The sequence below is a fragment of the Ochotona princeps genome, chromosome X (assembly GCF_030435755.1).
Source record: "Ochotona princeps isolate mOchPri1 chromosome X, mOchPri1.hap1, whole genome shotgun sequence".
NCBI lineage: Eukaryota > Metazoa > Chordata > Mammalia > Lagomorpha > Ochotonidae > Ochotona > Ochotona princeps.
In genome coordinates, this window is record NC_080865.1 from 105,695,510 (window position 1) to 105,709,553 (window position 14,044).

The 14,044-nt window shown below is 54.7% G+C and overlaps 1 protein-coding gene across 1 annotated transcript in view; it reads left to right on the forward strand.

The window, feature by feature from the left end:
- The first annotated feature begins 5,667 nt into the window (after positions 1-5,667).
- ZNF185 (zinc finger protein 185 with LIM domain) overlaps positions 5,668-14,044 on the forward strand; it is a 52,331-nt gene continuing 43,954 nt past the window's right edge. The window contains exon 1 of the mRNA XM_058659182.1: positions 5,668-5,835. The gene's annotated coding sequence lies outside the window, so the exon portion shown is untranslated. The remainder of the gene's footprint in view (positions 5,836-14,044) is intronic.

Below are 14,044 nucleotides of genomic sequence, written 5' to 3' on the forward strand. Positions count from 1 at the left end.
AAGAGAAAGGGATAATTACAAAAATAGGACTACTTGTGATGGGAAGAAGGAGCAGGAATTCATGTTGGTGCCATTATGCACATTTGAGCAAGCTCAGCCGCCATGTTTCATTGCCTTGGGAAAAGCATGTTTAGATTTGTCTGGATTTGATACTGTGTCAGGTGGAAGTGACAGGACAAAGGGAGATCAGGATGTTGATAAGATAGTGGCTGGAGTGGTGGGCTTTAATCTGAGCAGTGTGAAGAACGAAGAAAGGAAAGGGCAACTGGACGGAAAGAGAGTTGATAGCTAAGACAACCTCAAGACTGAGGAGCAGGTGTTGTTGAAGTAGTTGAGGAAGCCTGCTGGACAAAGGGGAGGTTACCGTGGAAAGAAACAGACTGTATTAGAGAGCTGAAGCTGACGGCAGAGTACAAGCTGTGTGTGTTGTGAAGAGGCAGATGCAGTGTAATTGACAGGATATTCAAAGAAGTCAAGGAGAAAAACCTGGGAAGCCTGATCCCCAGCCACGCATACTGAAGTCACACGCTCACTAGCCCACTCCACTGCTATCAGCCCATCTTCTCATACCCAGTGCAAAAACCCGCCTACGTGGTGAATGGTATCAGAAGCCAGTTGGTACTTGAGCCTCAGTGGAGACAAAGTTTCTGTTAAGGGCAGACTAGTCTCTCCAGAGATAAGTGGATGTGGGTAAAGGAAAAGCCTTTCCCGGACAAGCCTGCAGCCGGGGCGGGAAGGCGCTTCCTTGGTGGAGGGAGTTTGGCCCTGACAAAGGTTGATGTGGAGAACTCCTTGGAACAAACTGAGCCCACACAGCAGCACTATCAACATGAGTAGAGTATAAGTTCCTATGATGATGGATGCGTTCTGTCTGTGCTGTTCAACACAGTAGCCACTAGACATATGGGGTAACTGAGACTTTGAAATGTGACCAGTGTGACTAAGGAGCTGAATTTCCAATATTATTTCATTAGGATTCATTAAATTTAAATAGCCACATGTGGCCAGAGGCACCTGCTTTAAACCAGTGTTAGTTAGGGGTTATGGAGGTGCAGCCCCCAAGGAATGAGATGAGACAGGTATGAACGGAACAGGGAGTAAGAGCACCTGGCCCAATTTCAGAAAGTTGACAGCCATCTGAATCCACGGGTCTCTAAGGATAGGTTATTGGGGCCAAGTGCAAATGAATAGGGGCCAACTGCATCCTCCAGGCAGGCTGATCCAATCCTTTTTGATGGGAGCCAATCCTTCCTTCCTCGCCCCTCCCCCCCATTGTGCTGAGAAGATCTAAGTTTCAATCAAAGGGTACTTTTTGGCAATAGCAACTTGGGCAGAAGGTTAAAGACAAAAGTAGCAGATCTGACCTTGGAGGGTTAGAAACCCCAGTGTTACTCAGAGGGATGGGAGGGCAGCCTCTGAACTCTTCTCTGCTGTAGTCCATCAAGGGATGCCCCCTTCCCCGTGAGAAAAGAAGACTTCTGGAAAAGACTAAAAAGAAACATACAGCGCACCAGAGGGGAGTTGCAGCAACCTGGTATGTCCCAGGTGAAGACGATATGGATTCGTGTGTCAGCTTCCATGGTGGACTATGTCCCAAGTGCAAGGACAAAGATTGACCTAAAGGAGCAAATTCACACCTCTGGGCACCCGACAGCCTCTCAGGTTGTTGCATTCAGCAAGGCCTTGTGTCCAAGTTCCTCTCCCTCAAAGCTTCACTTGCCAGTTCTCATAGACCCAGGCCCCAGTCAGCTTTAGGAGACCTCCCACAACCCGGCAGTGACTGCAACCTCCCCATTTCTTGGGCAGACAACAGCTAGCACAGTTGCCCTCTTAAGGGCCCTGCTCACAATGTCCACTGGGCATCTGTCCTGTCAAAGAATCCAAGCGTCTGGACTGCTTCTGGGGCGGCAGCAGGGTCCTTAGCGAACGGCCCCACTCAGGGGAGGCGCTCCCAGCTGAGGCCAGACAGTCTCTGGCGTCCCCTTACTGAGGACAGGCTGAGCTTTCTGTGCACCACCCCCCATGGGCCAGCTGCGGCTGAGCTGAGTTCGGGGATGAGGGGCGCTGGGCAGAGAGCCCACTGTCTCCTCCTCATGACTTCCCTTCCTCATCCCAGGAGCCTCCTTGCCGGCCAACTGTACTAAAACTCCGGAAAACCATGGCGGGGAGGTTTTCCAATTAGAACATTCTTTTTCCGATCTGTGGATGATTCTTGAAACAGCAAAAAGCCATTCTTCAGGGCCTGTGGGGATCATCTGCCAGCAAAGCCTTGGCTCCACGTATACACCGTGCTCTGCAGGCCTGCCTGGGATTGCCTCCCAGACAAAGACAAAAGGCAGAGTGCGTGTTCTGGGGCATCAGGTCACACACAGCCGGACTGATAGCAAACAGCAGCAGATTCAAACATCAGCTAGGAATTGGCCCTTTGTGTGGGACAGGTGTGTCCTCCACCAGACTGAGAGCCCTGTGCAGCACAAGAGGTCTGACTGGTGTCTGGGCAGGGTGAGGGTGGCAGCATTTAGCAAGCGGGGGGTGGGGGGTTCAGCAGACAAGGCTCACTGGCTAAGGGGTTTGTTGTATATGCTGAGATGAAGCTGGCTACCAGCGCAGAGGCCAAGTCTCACAGGCTTGGCACTAGGTACAGCCTATCCTCGAGGCAGCCCCAGCTGAGCCCTCTGCCCTCCAGAAGTCCACAAGGTGAGATAGCACAACAGGCCCCTGGAGGCACAGAAGGAAGGATGGGACAATGGCTTAAGTAGGAGACCAGCCCTCTCCATGAATCTGAGCATGGAGCTCGCTCTCTCTCTCTCTCTCTCTCTCTCTCTCTCTCTCTCTCGGTATCCTTTTGGCCATTGGCTCAAGTGCGAAGTGAGAGGTGGGTTCTGGCAGGAGCTCATTGCCTGTGTCAGCTTTGGGGCTTCCAGTTTTCAGGGATGCCCCATGCTCTCCCCCTACCCTGGGAACACTTCAACTACAAAAGCTCATCTGAGTTCCAGTCTCAGGCCTGCAGATGGCAAGGAGGCCTTCCCTGGAATTTGGAGCATTGCTAACTACTTTCTTTCCGATTGGTCATTTGTCTTCCTCCTACTGCTTAGCACCAATGTGCCCCCTCAGCCCACAATCAGCATCTGCCACTCACTGCTTTTACCTTCGAGGCCTCTGTGGACTTGAGTTCACCCAACCGAGAGTCAGCATCTGCACCTCAGATAAGGGCCACGCTGAATGCCTGCTTGTCGGGGTGGATAAGACTTCCCAGTGCCTCGGGTGGAGCACTTCTGGAGAGCTCTGCCATAGCCAAGGAGGCTGACCAGTCCTACAGCTGGAGCAGGCGAGATCAGAGTAGGACACGATCAGGTATGAGTAGAGTTCTGTTTGGAGACAGCCTAGAACATAAGGGCTGTCACAGGGTGGGGGGCAAGAGAAGAGAGACATACGGTGGACAGTGCAGCAGCAGCCGAGAGTGAATGGGAGGTCACATGGTGTCCCTAGGGAGGAAATGTCATTGCAAAGGGCTCATGTTGTGCACTTGGTGTATCTCGGCCCATGTGACTTGGGCATATCTGATGCTAGAGGAAGCTGAAGAAGCAGCTTCGGGCAGGAGCCTAACAGCCCAACTGGAATGACTGGCTGCAGTCTTGGCAGCAAGTGGGCGTGGAAAGCATCGCTGGAAGATTCTGTTGGATCAGTGAACAGGTGGGTAGGGCAGGGCAGGGCAGTTACCGTTCAAGTTAAACTCGTTTCCAGGCAAGATCAGCTGCAGGGCCTGGCAGCTCGGCAGGGAGGGAGGAGCTGAGGAACAGCTAGTCTCTGGCTACTCAGCTGTCATGAAAGAGCTGGCCTAGGCAGGGGCTGAGTCACCTGGAACATAGGAAGAGCTGCAGGCCTGGGGCGGCCTGGCCCAGGGCAGCTCTCTCTGGCTGGCTGTGGCCTTGAACTCTTGCCCACGTTCCCTAGCTTCCCCCTGCTCCCAGAGTAAAGCTGTGAAGCAAGCTTGCCGCAGCCCACTGGCGACCTTGCATGCGAGGTGCCTCTTCTTGCACACATGTGCATCCTTCACCATGGCCTCGACATCCTACCCGCTGAATGGAGCTAGGGAATATTGGCAGGAGCAGGAACTCAGAAAGGGAGTAGCACATGGCCTAGGCCACATAGTGACTATATTCAGGAACTCAGATGCCAAGCCAAATCCATGGCTGCCACTAGATACTCCTCTAAAATGGGTATTCACTGTCAGAAGCAGGAACATGTTTGGTGCGACAAAGACAAAGCAAAGCAACTCTATATGTAGCCTGTCTCCTAAGAATTCCCCTCATTGATAAATACCAAGAAGACAAGGATTCAGATGGCTTTCTCTGATTGCTTGTGCTGCTCACTGTGACCCAGCAATGCATCAGACAGGGCCTTGCCCTTGCCATAGGTCAACAGCTACAATGTCAGATAGATGTCCTCTCTGGGAACTCCAGGCATGCACAGAAGGAAGTGGTTAACTCAACTGGGTGGTGGGGGAGTCCCGGGGACAAGCACCCCAAGGTGATGGGACCTGTGATGTATTTAGAAGGCAGGAGCAGGCCAATGTGACTGTGATATGGTGACCAGAGGACAGAGTGGCTGGACCTGCACAAACAGAGAGAGAGAGCACGCTAAGGACTTTGGCTTCTCTTCTGGACAGTGGACAGCCATGGCAGAGTTGGAGCCATGTCTTCACACTCATGCAAGTCAGTTGTTAAACTGTCCTGTGTGTGGAGACAGAGTGGGAAGGAAGGCAGACAAGAGGCAGGGAAGCTGGGTCTGTAGGATGTACAAAAGCACATGGATTTGAGGGCCACTGGACATGGGCAGGACTTTGAAGGAAGAGGACCTGGTAGCCCTTTTGTACCAATCACGCTATCAGGCCTTTGCTGGTGGTGGTCCTTCAACGTTCAGAGCTTGGGGACTGCTTGGTGCTGTTTGTATCCTAGCCCAGTGTCTTGTACGCAGCAAGCAATGAAAAACCATGAATGCATTACAGGGCACAACCCGCATTGCCCTCTCAAGTCTGGTCGTGTTCACTTGCCCAGGAGTCGAGCCGGCAGCATTTGCTGCACGCGGTGGGCGCCCCAGATCCCACAGGCTGACTTTCTCAGGGTGAGAGTCTTCCCTGGCTCTTTCTTCTTCCTCCCTGCCTCGGGGACTTCCTGCATGATCTCAGCCGCCAGCCCCCCAGCCCCTCCCCGTCCCTGTCTGGGATCTCCATCTGTAAAATGGATCTAGGAACAGTAGTTCTCAACAGAATTAACCTAACAGCATCTGTGGAAGTCGTTGGCCGGGAGCCTGGGCCAGATCGCGTCCGGCGCGGGCAGGGACGCAACTAGGCAGTGGGAGCCTTCACGTGGCAGACGCGTCCCGGCCTGAGGCCCGCGAGCCCAGAAGAATTTGGAAATTTTCCGCGGAGGCTGAGCCTAGTGGAGCTCGCTCCGGGCTCTGCGAGGGGAGCCCCGGCCTTGATTTCTCCCGCAGCCCCGTGGGGCGGAGTCGGGAAGGGGCGGGCGGGCCGAGGACACTGGCGGGAGAATGTGCGGAATGTGCCAGGCGCATCTACCTACTCTAGGAGAGGGCAGAGGAAGGGGGCCGGCCAAGGGGAGGGGCGAGGGGCGAGGCTCCGGGCGGCCGGAGAAAACCTGTTTGTTCTCCTGCGGAGCGTAGTCCGCGCCTTCTTGCCTGCCTGAGAGCTCCCCACTGAGCCTTGCGCCCTACGCCCGCCGCCCGGCCCGGCTGGGCGCTGCCCACCCGAGGGAGTCCGCAACCCGCATCCACCAGACCCTGTGCCTACCGCCACGAACCAGGCACCTGTGCCAGGTAGGGCTGTCGAGTCGCCGTCGAACGTGGTCAGGAGGGGAGGCATGGGGTGGGGGGCTGGTGTGGGAAGCACCAGGTCTATGCCCAGCTGGGGATAAGTCAGGGTATCAGTTTCCCAAGCCTTAACTTTGAACCTGCTCCAAGCATCCCAGCTGGGATGCCCCCAGGAAGGCATTGAGTGAGATTTTCTGACTTTCATTGTGGGAAAAGACTAAGAGAGGGAGACAGAAGAGGCTAACTGGCCCACTCAGGAGAGTAGCCTTCTTGCTGGCTTGGTCCCCCTGTCCTTGCCCTTTCTGTATTAATCCCTTTGCTTGCAGACCCGAAAGAATCAGGGAACCTAGATGCCTTGGCTTCCTCAGGCCCATCGTAGAGATGAGGAAGTTGAGGAACTGGCTCACCCTGAGGAGGCCCCGGATGGCTTTGCCTCGGGCATGTGCTGGGCATCCGGCACTGTTTGGAAGGCTGGAGCAGCAGCTGCTCACACTCAGACAGAAGGCGCCGAATCAAGTGTCACTGTGGTGTTATCGCCCGGATCTGCAGTGTACCAGCTCTGTGGCTGGATTGTTTGGATGGGGGCAGGGGGAGCCAAGAGCCCTGTCCTCTTTGGAAAGGCAGAGCGATACCTTGCCTCAAAGAAAGGCCGATAGCTCGGCTCCTCCAGTCTGCTCTGTTCCTTCCCTACTGGAGTCCCTTGGGCAGCGCCATTGCTGCAAAGGTGACCAGGCCACCTCCCCCTGCCCCCAACTCAGGGATCAAGCTGGCAGAGGGTAGGAAGTAGGCCTACACTTGGTGAACCCCAAGAGATCATCCTGCAGCCCATCGAGCACTGTTTGAGGCCTCTGGCACCTGAAGTCAGTCTTGTCTTGGTATAAGCCATGAGGGCTTCTGCTACACCTGCCTGAGGGTGGGAGGGTGGCTGCCCAGGTGAGTGGGCCTTCACAGGCAGAGGGCTCCATTTCTCTTCCCTCCTCCCCAGCTCACAGAGCTGCAGGTGGAGCAGGGACATTCTTCCTTCCCAGGACCTCTAGTAGCTCATCTGGGAAACCCAGAGCAGCTTAGAGGCCAGCACTTGCTTGGGCCCACTTCCTCAGCCTTGAGTCGCTAAAGGCGTCTCACCCCACAACCCTTCCACTGCCGGGGGCTTTGTGCTCAGCTTCACACACGTCCTACAGCTCTGCTCATTTGTGAGTCAGATAGAGGAGGCTCAGGGCTGTTTAGGGTGCTGTGGCTCTGGTTGGCAGAAAACTCCCCAGGAGTCCCCAGTCCTGGAACAGGAAAGTACCTCTAACTGGGAAGGTCACTGAGGGCTTCCTAGAGGAGTGGGCTTCAAAGTAGGAGGGCTCAGCAGCTTGCAGGCTAAGGCCATGCACCCTTTGGGATGGCAGACTGCCACCTCCTCCTAGTCTGCCTGAAAGAGCAAAGTGCCCTCTATGTATGTTACATCCAGAGCCTGGTAATGAGGACTCAGAGAGAAGGACTCAGCTTGCCCCTAGGAGTGGCAGACAGCCCAAGGACATGGCCAGACAGGCACTTAGGAAGGTGCTGCTCTGCTCTCTGAATTGAAACAGTCCGCCTCACTTCCTGCTCAGCTCAAGGCCAGCTTCCAGGCGAAGCCCCTTCCCCCATGAAAGCAGCGATTCCGGCGGCAGCCACCTTACCTCAGCTGCCTTTTGCTCTCCCTCTCTGTGCAGTGTCCCTGCTGGGCCTGAGCTCCAGCAGGGCCCAGCACGGGGCTGTTCAACTGGCTGTGGCAGGCATCGACTCCTGCTTCCGGAACTGTCCTCAGCTGTGTCCCGAGAAACTCTGCCAGCTGTGGCTCAACATACTCTGGAGGCTCAAGCTGCCACAGGTGACTGATCCCTCAGGTCTGGCTCTTGCTTCAAGCCACAGGCCGTGAGGCACCAGGTCACGTGTATCACGACTTTCCTTCTGCTTGCTGAGCCCCAAGGCTGCCCTGACTGCCTCTCCCCTGGGTGGCATGGGGCAGGACCAGTGCTGCTTCCCAGGGCTCCTGTGCTCTGGTGGCCCAGGCCTCAAGCCGTCATGATTGCGGCAGGAACAAAGGCTGTGCATTTGCCTCCACTAAGACAGCAGAGACCTGACTGATGCCAGCAGAAAGACTGCACTAGGGAATCCATGCACCTGAGGGTGACGCTCTGAGGAGGCTGGCATTATTGCTTGCAAAGGCCAGAGAGCTAACTTGGGACTTATGAACTGGAGTGGATATGTGGCAGGTGAGGGCGATATCCCTGCAGCCTGTTGCTTAAGAAAATAGCTCAGAGGTAGACTCGTTCCCATGCCAGCTCTGCCACGGTTTACTTGCGTGAGCACATCATATGTGACATCAGGCTGTGGTTTTCTTACCTGTTGCAGGGGGCAGAGCATGCGCAAATGAAGTCAGGAGAAACTGCTGCAGAGCCACAGTCCTGCAATACTCTGTCAAGGGAGAGTGGCTGGTGTGCCTAGGGGTGGGGTGGGAGCTGGCTTAGGAAGGAAAATGGCTGAAAACTTCCTGCAGGTATGCACAGGAGCAGGGGGTGGCTGAGCACAGGGAGGCCAGAGGGCAGGTCTGGGCAGAGAAAAGACCGGGAAGCAAAAGGACAAGAGGCCCTATGGGTGTCATTCTGCAAAGTCAAAAGTGCAGACTCAAATTTGGAGATGAGGAGGCAGGCAAGAATCTGCAGCTTAAGCAGATGTCCCGAGGGATGGGGCTTGCCAGATAGACCCAAAAGCCACTCCCCAAAAGTGGGCCTGGCCTTTTCCTCCTGGCAGCTGCTCCCTGCCTAGTTCCTGATGGAGCTGGGGACTCGGTACCTGCTGAATGACCCCTCTTCCTGCACAGCTGCCCTGCGGGCCACTGCCCAGGGGCTCTGAGAGGGGACTGTTCCCTGGGCCAGGAGGCCAGATGGCCCTTGGGACCTGGGTGTGCATGCCCCAAAGTGTTGCTGGTGGCTGCTGGTGCGCCCAGGCCTCCTCTGATTCTTGTGATGGTTGGCTTGGCATGCTGCTTTCTGATGACTAGGTCAGTTTCCCTGAGAGCTTGATGTGGCCAAGGATTGTCATGGAGAGGGCTGGCACAAGGATTCCAATCACAGGGATGGGCAACCTGGTAAAAATGCGCACGCCAGGCAGTGCCATGTTCAGCCTGAAAACCAGGACTTGACTTGCCACTTCTGCCCAAGAGCTCCTACTCATTGTTTCATTCTTCAGGGCCTCCTTGGGAAAATGCAGTGTTCATGCATGTGTGTGCACACGTGGGGGGAGTCCAGCAGGGCTGCTCGCCTCTAGGCTCCTGACTGGCTCCCCAGGCCCCGGGCTGACTGGTGGCTTCCCATGACTGCTTGATGCACAGAACAAAATGTGGCCTTGGGCAACCACTCTCTCTTCTCTGGACTAACATCTTCTTTTCCCAAAGTGGGGTTAGTGATAGAAGTTCGAGTCAAGCTGAGGGAATTTGAAGCTGAGAGATACAGAGAGAAGAGAAACAAGTGAGGCTGCAGAGGCTCTGGGAGGAGAGGAGACCAAGGTTTTGTCTGGGAGCAGGACGGGGAGAAGTTGGGTGGTTTGTTTTTTCCCCTTGGGCCTCGCTAATTATCACTGTGAGTAGAACAAAAGCAGTTCGCTTTGGCTTTTGCTGGTCAGTGGCAGGTGGGACTGCCTTTCTGGGCCTATTCCTACTCTGGCCAAGGGTGTGGGGTATTGTGAGGAGGAGAGACAGAGAGAGTTGGAGATGGAGATGGAGAAGTGATCCTTGCACTTCTTTGGACATCACTAGGTACCTTTTCTGCAACTAGGGCAGCATCTCTGTGCTACGCACTGGCTTATGACCTTGGTGCCCAGGCTGTACAGACAACTGGTGATTGGTGGGAGAAGAGGATGTTGGAGGGCCCTGTGCGGAGTGCCCCATGCTTCCCTCTGCCGCTCCTCCTGCTACAACTGGGAAGTGATACTCTGATCAGCTCACTCAGGTGCCTCTTGCTGGGGGTTCTGTTTCGAGGGAAAGGGCTCATGTGGCCTGCTGTCTCCAGCAGAGTGGTTCCCTCCCAGCCCCCTGTTATCCACACATAGATGCCTCCGAGGGCCTTGCATTCTTAGTCCCCCCTGAGGTAGTCCCATCCTCCTGAGCACTCCCTTGAATCAGCCCTCTGAGAGTCTGAAGATGGGCCTGTGCACAGCATGGAGGAGTCCTGAAGCCTCAGCGGTGGTAGGTGGCTCCAGGACACCTTTCCCTGCTGGGGGTTCCAGCTCCCCACTGTCTGCCTCCCAGGGCTCCTCCAGCCCTGATGCCCAGGAGTCTGGATTCTGGGGTATTGAGGGCAGAGTGGGGGGAGGAGAACTCACAGACTTTCATGTAGAAATCATTTACCTGTGAAGCGCATTTACAAATATCACCCCCAGGCGCTCTTTCCAGCTTGCATTTTTTCCCTCTGCAATGTAAGTCTCTTCCAAGTCTTTTGTTTCCATTCTGTGAGCCTTCTTCCAGCTGCCTCCCTGGCCTTCAGGCAGAAGCCTCCAGGTCTGGAGCATCACTGGCTGATAGTGCATGCTCTAGAGAGAGGGGCCCAGCCTGGGGCTCCTAGGACCAGTGGGGTACATGGCCGACAGAGGGGCTTGGATGCAATCCAGCTGTTGCTGGGCTGTGGTTCTGGCTGGCCCAGCCCTGCTAGAAGTCTCTAAATCACCTTTGAAGGGTTCCTTTCCCCTGCTCTGCTTGAGGACCCTGCATGTTCTGGCATCCACTGCAGCCAGTTATGAAACTGCCGAGCCAAAGGCTGAGATTCAGAGCGTCCTGATTCCTGAGACCTGGCTGCAGGAGAGTGCTTCAGAAACTGGGGCAGTGCACTGTTCCAGCCTTTTTGGCCCAGTGAATCAGGCTGGCTGCTCGAGTGCGGCTTGATCGCCTTAGGACTTAGACAGTGTGTGCCTTGAGAAAGAATTGGATGGGGCACCTGGGCACAAGATGGAGGTCATACTCCCTGACTCAGAGCATTCCCCAGCCCCCTACACTCCAGGCCTGCGCAGCCTGTGGATCCTGCCGATGTGTCCCTGCTCTTCCTGTTGCAGTCTCCAGGGCAAAGCTGCCCCACAACCAGGGCTCAACAGCTGCCCACAAGGGGCGCTGCGTGGAGCCTTGTGTCAGTATTAATGAGCAGAGGACTTGTGCCAAAGGCCCTACCTTCACCAACACAGTCACAGAGCATTGTGGCATGTCCCCTTCCCCTGGCTGTCATCAGGTTGAGCTGCAACATAACGAAGGCTACAGGGACTCCAGTTGAGGGAGCTACCTGCACAGGCTGGGCTCGGGGGCATGGGAAACGGTAAACAGTTAGGATCTCCCTTGCAGAATGTTTTTGTTCATTGGTGGGCAACCAATGAACTGACCCCCAGCCGTATTCTGTTAGTGCCCTTGGCCCTACAACCACATGTAAAAAGAGCTTTCCTAAAATGTGGCCTGAGGTTAGCCTGGCAATCAGCCCCTGCAATGGGCAGCTCCAGTATTAATGGCTTCATGCAGATGTCACTTGTCATGTCTGTATTTGCTCACCAGGCTTAGCTGTGCAGACGATTCATCTCTGGGCAAGAAACGCTCGCCTGCTACCAGAACTTAGTCCCCAACACTCCTGCTCTTGCCCTGCATCTTGTTCACATGAATCAACGTTTGGTGCTCCTGGAAAGTGAAGCTAAAGGTTAAAGGTGTTTTGATCCTCTTCCATCCCAGTATACCCAATAGGTTGCGCCCTGTCTGGTATCTAGAACTCCCTTCTGCACAATTTGAGAGCCATTTTCTTTCCCTGCCTCCCAGGATGGGGAAAGGCAAGCACCCAGCCCACCATCTCCTTTCCTAGAGCAATGTCTTGCCCAAGAAAACCCACACTGGAGGCTTTGGCTAGGCTGGATGCCTGTGTAGGAAGGTCCAGCTTCTCCACTCCAGGTTCCTGGAGGAGACCAGCCCTTTCTTGCTGTAGCAGGGGAAGCCGAGAGGGAGGGATGCTGCAATCTTGGCATGGACTGCCATGGAGACTTGGTCGGGAAGAGCGTGGCCCCTGTGTTGAGCCACCTGGCCTCGATCCCCAGACACACTTTCCTCCTCTCCTGTGGCTTTCTCTTACTTTCACATTCAATGTCATTGACCAAGAATAGTGTTAGGCTGTGTCCCTGAGCCGTGAGTGGTGGGATTTACAGGTTTCTCTGGAAGGTGCCTCCCTTGGGGAGTCAGGCAATGCAAGAGTTCCACAAAACCACTTCTGACTTGGCCCTGGAGACAGAGCAAATCCTTGTGGAGCAATACAGTACTCCCGTCTCCATCTCCATGCACCAGCCAAGCATCTGCATCATCGTCCCTGACCTCGCTGCTCCCACTAGTGTGTGGCACTCTTCGTCCATCAGCTTCTCCACTCCCGGCTCAGCTCTTGCTCTGATCCCACTCACTGACAGCCTAAGAGGGCACCAGGCTTGCTGTGGTTGGAAACACAGGCTCCTTGAAGCCTCACTGAACTCACAGAACTCCTCAGGAGCAGGGGTCCCTTGCCTTAAAGGTTCATGGGCAGCCTTGAGAAGCCGCAGTTGCCAGAAGGAAGGTGGGAAAGCAGTGCGTCCATTGGCATTCTGAAGCCATCTCAGCCTTGAGAAAGCCTGTCCTCATCTCCCTGACTGCCAGGGACACCTCCCCTAATTGCCCTGCTTGGTAACTCTCTCCCATCTGCCCTCAAGAGACACCTGCAGGGTAATGGAAGAGAGAGAAACAAAGGGTGGAGGGCCCAGAGGGTTGGCTGGGGTGTCTGCACAGTGCCCGAGGTGCTTTGGCCTGCCCAGGAGGACGAGGACTTGGTGCTGCGCTTCCCTGTGACAGGCTCATGTTGCCTTTGCTTGGAGTTGGTCCATGGAGGGATACTGTATAGTTGAGTCACATATGATGAGGCTCCAGGGGTACACCAGAAAGTTCATGTTAGATGGAAGGTGTCAGGTAAACCCAGGTAAACTGGCAGCCAGGCTAGGCCCTAAGTGGTGTTATATGGCAGTTCTCCAAGAACCATTTCCAATCAAGGCGGAAATGGGGTCATGGCACTGACAGGGCCACAGAGATGCTATCCTGGTTAGAAATGCACACTTTGGGCCATCTCGGGGATGAAGACACCATCAGCATCAGGACACCCAGAGTGTGGAATGGACAATTCCAGGCAGAGACTCATGCTCTAGTCTGGGAATATTCTGGCAGACAAGAAGACTTAGACACACAAAGTAAGATGTCATGACCACATGAGGCCACTGATGCAAGAGGGGCAGAGACATGAACAGAGGCCTCATCAGTGTTGCCTCTCAGAGTGGGCAGTGTCTTTGGCTTATTAGGGCTAATAGCATAGGCTGGCCTCATAGGCTTTGCAAGCGAAAGGTCCTTAGTGCCACTCCCACCGGGAGCTGCCAATGGAACATTTGCTCTCCACTTTCTCCCTGCATCCTAGCAGTTGTTGCCTTTCCGCTGCCTCTAGAACTCTTTTTCTGAATCTTGAATCTCAGGCACAAACTCTAAGGTATCACAGAATTTGAGGACTGTGGGTCTGGGTGGGCTTCTCTTTTGAGCTCAGGGTCACAAACCAGGTGCCCTGTGGCTGGATTGAGTCTGAAGCATCTTTCCACTGGTGAGGAAGGATTGACAGCTAAGACCAAGTGTCCCACTTAGGAGGAGGCAACAGAGCTGGCTGCAGGGAGTGCGTCATTGCGTGTGGGGCTACCAGGGCCATCAGGGTCACCAGGGTTCTGATCCCTAGGACTGTTGCTTGGGGCTGAAGTGGGCTATCATGGCACAGGGATCACAGTTGTAGGCTCCAGAGTCCTGCTACCTGGACTGTGCACAGAGGATGCTCCATGAAAGAGGACAATTCCCTTGTATTTCTCAGGGCACCATTGAAGGATCAAGACCAGGTGAACATTTTAGCACCTGAGATTTTGTTCAGGCTGTATAGAGTCTGGTAGGGGCACAGAAAGACTCAGAGAGGCTCATACTCAGGCTCTGGAGGCTTTGTCCAAGTCCATTCCAATCATACTTATCACTGCCCCAAAAACGCCAGTGAAAGCAAGTTCTAGGGAGATGGTCCTTTGTTAAGGGCTGCATAATTGTTGCTTGAACAGATGGAAGAAAATGTGTGTATAAAGATGACTTGAAGCATTAAATTGTTGCCAGATTTTCACCCTCATACTCAGCCTTGGC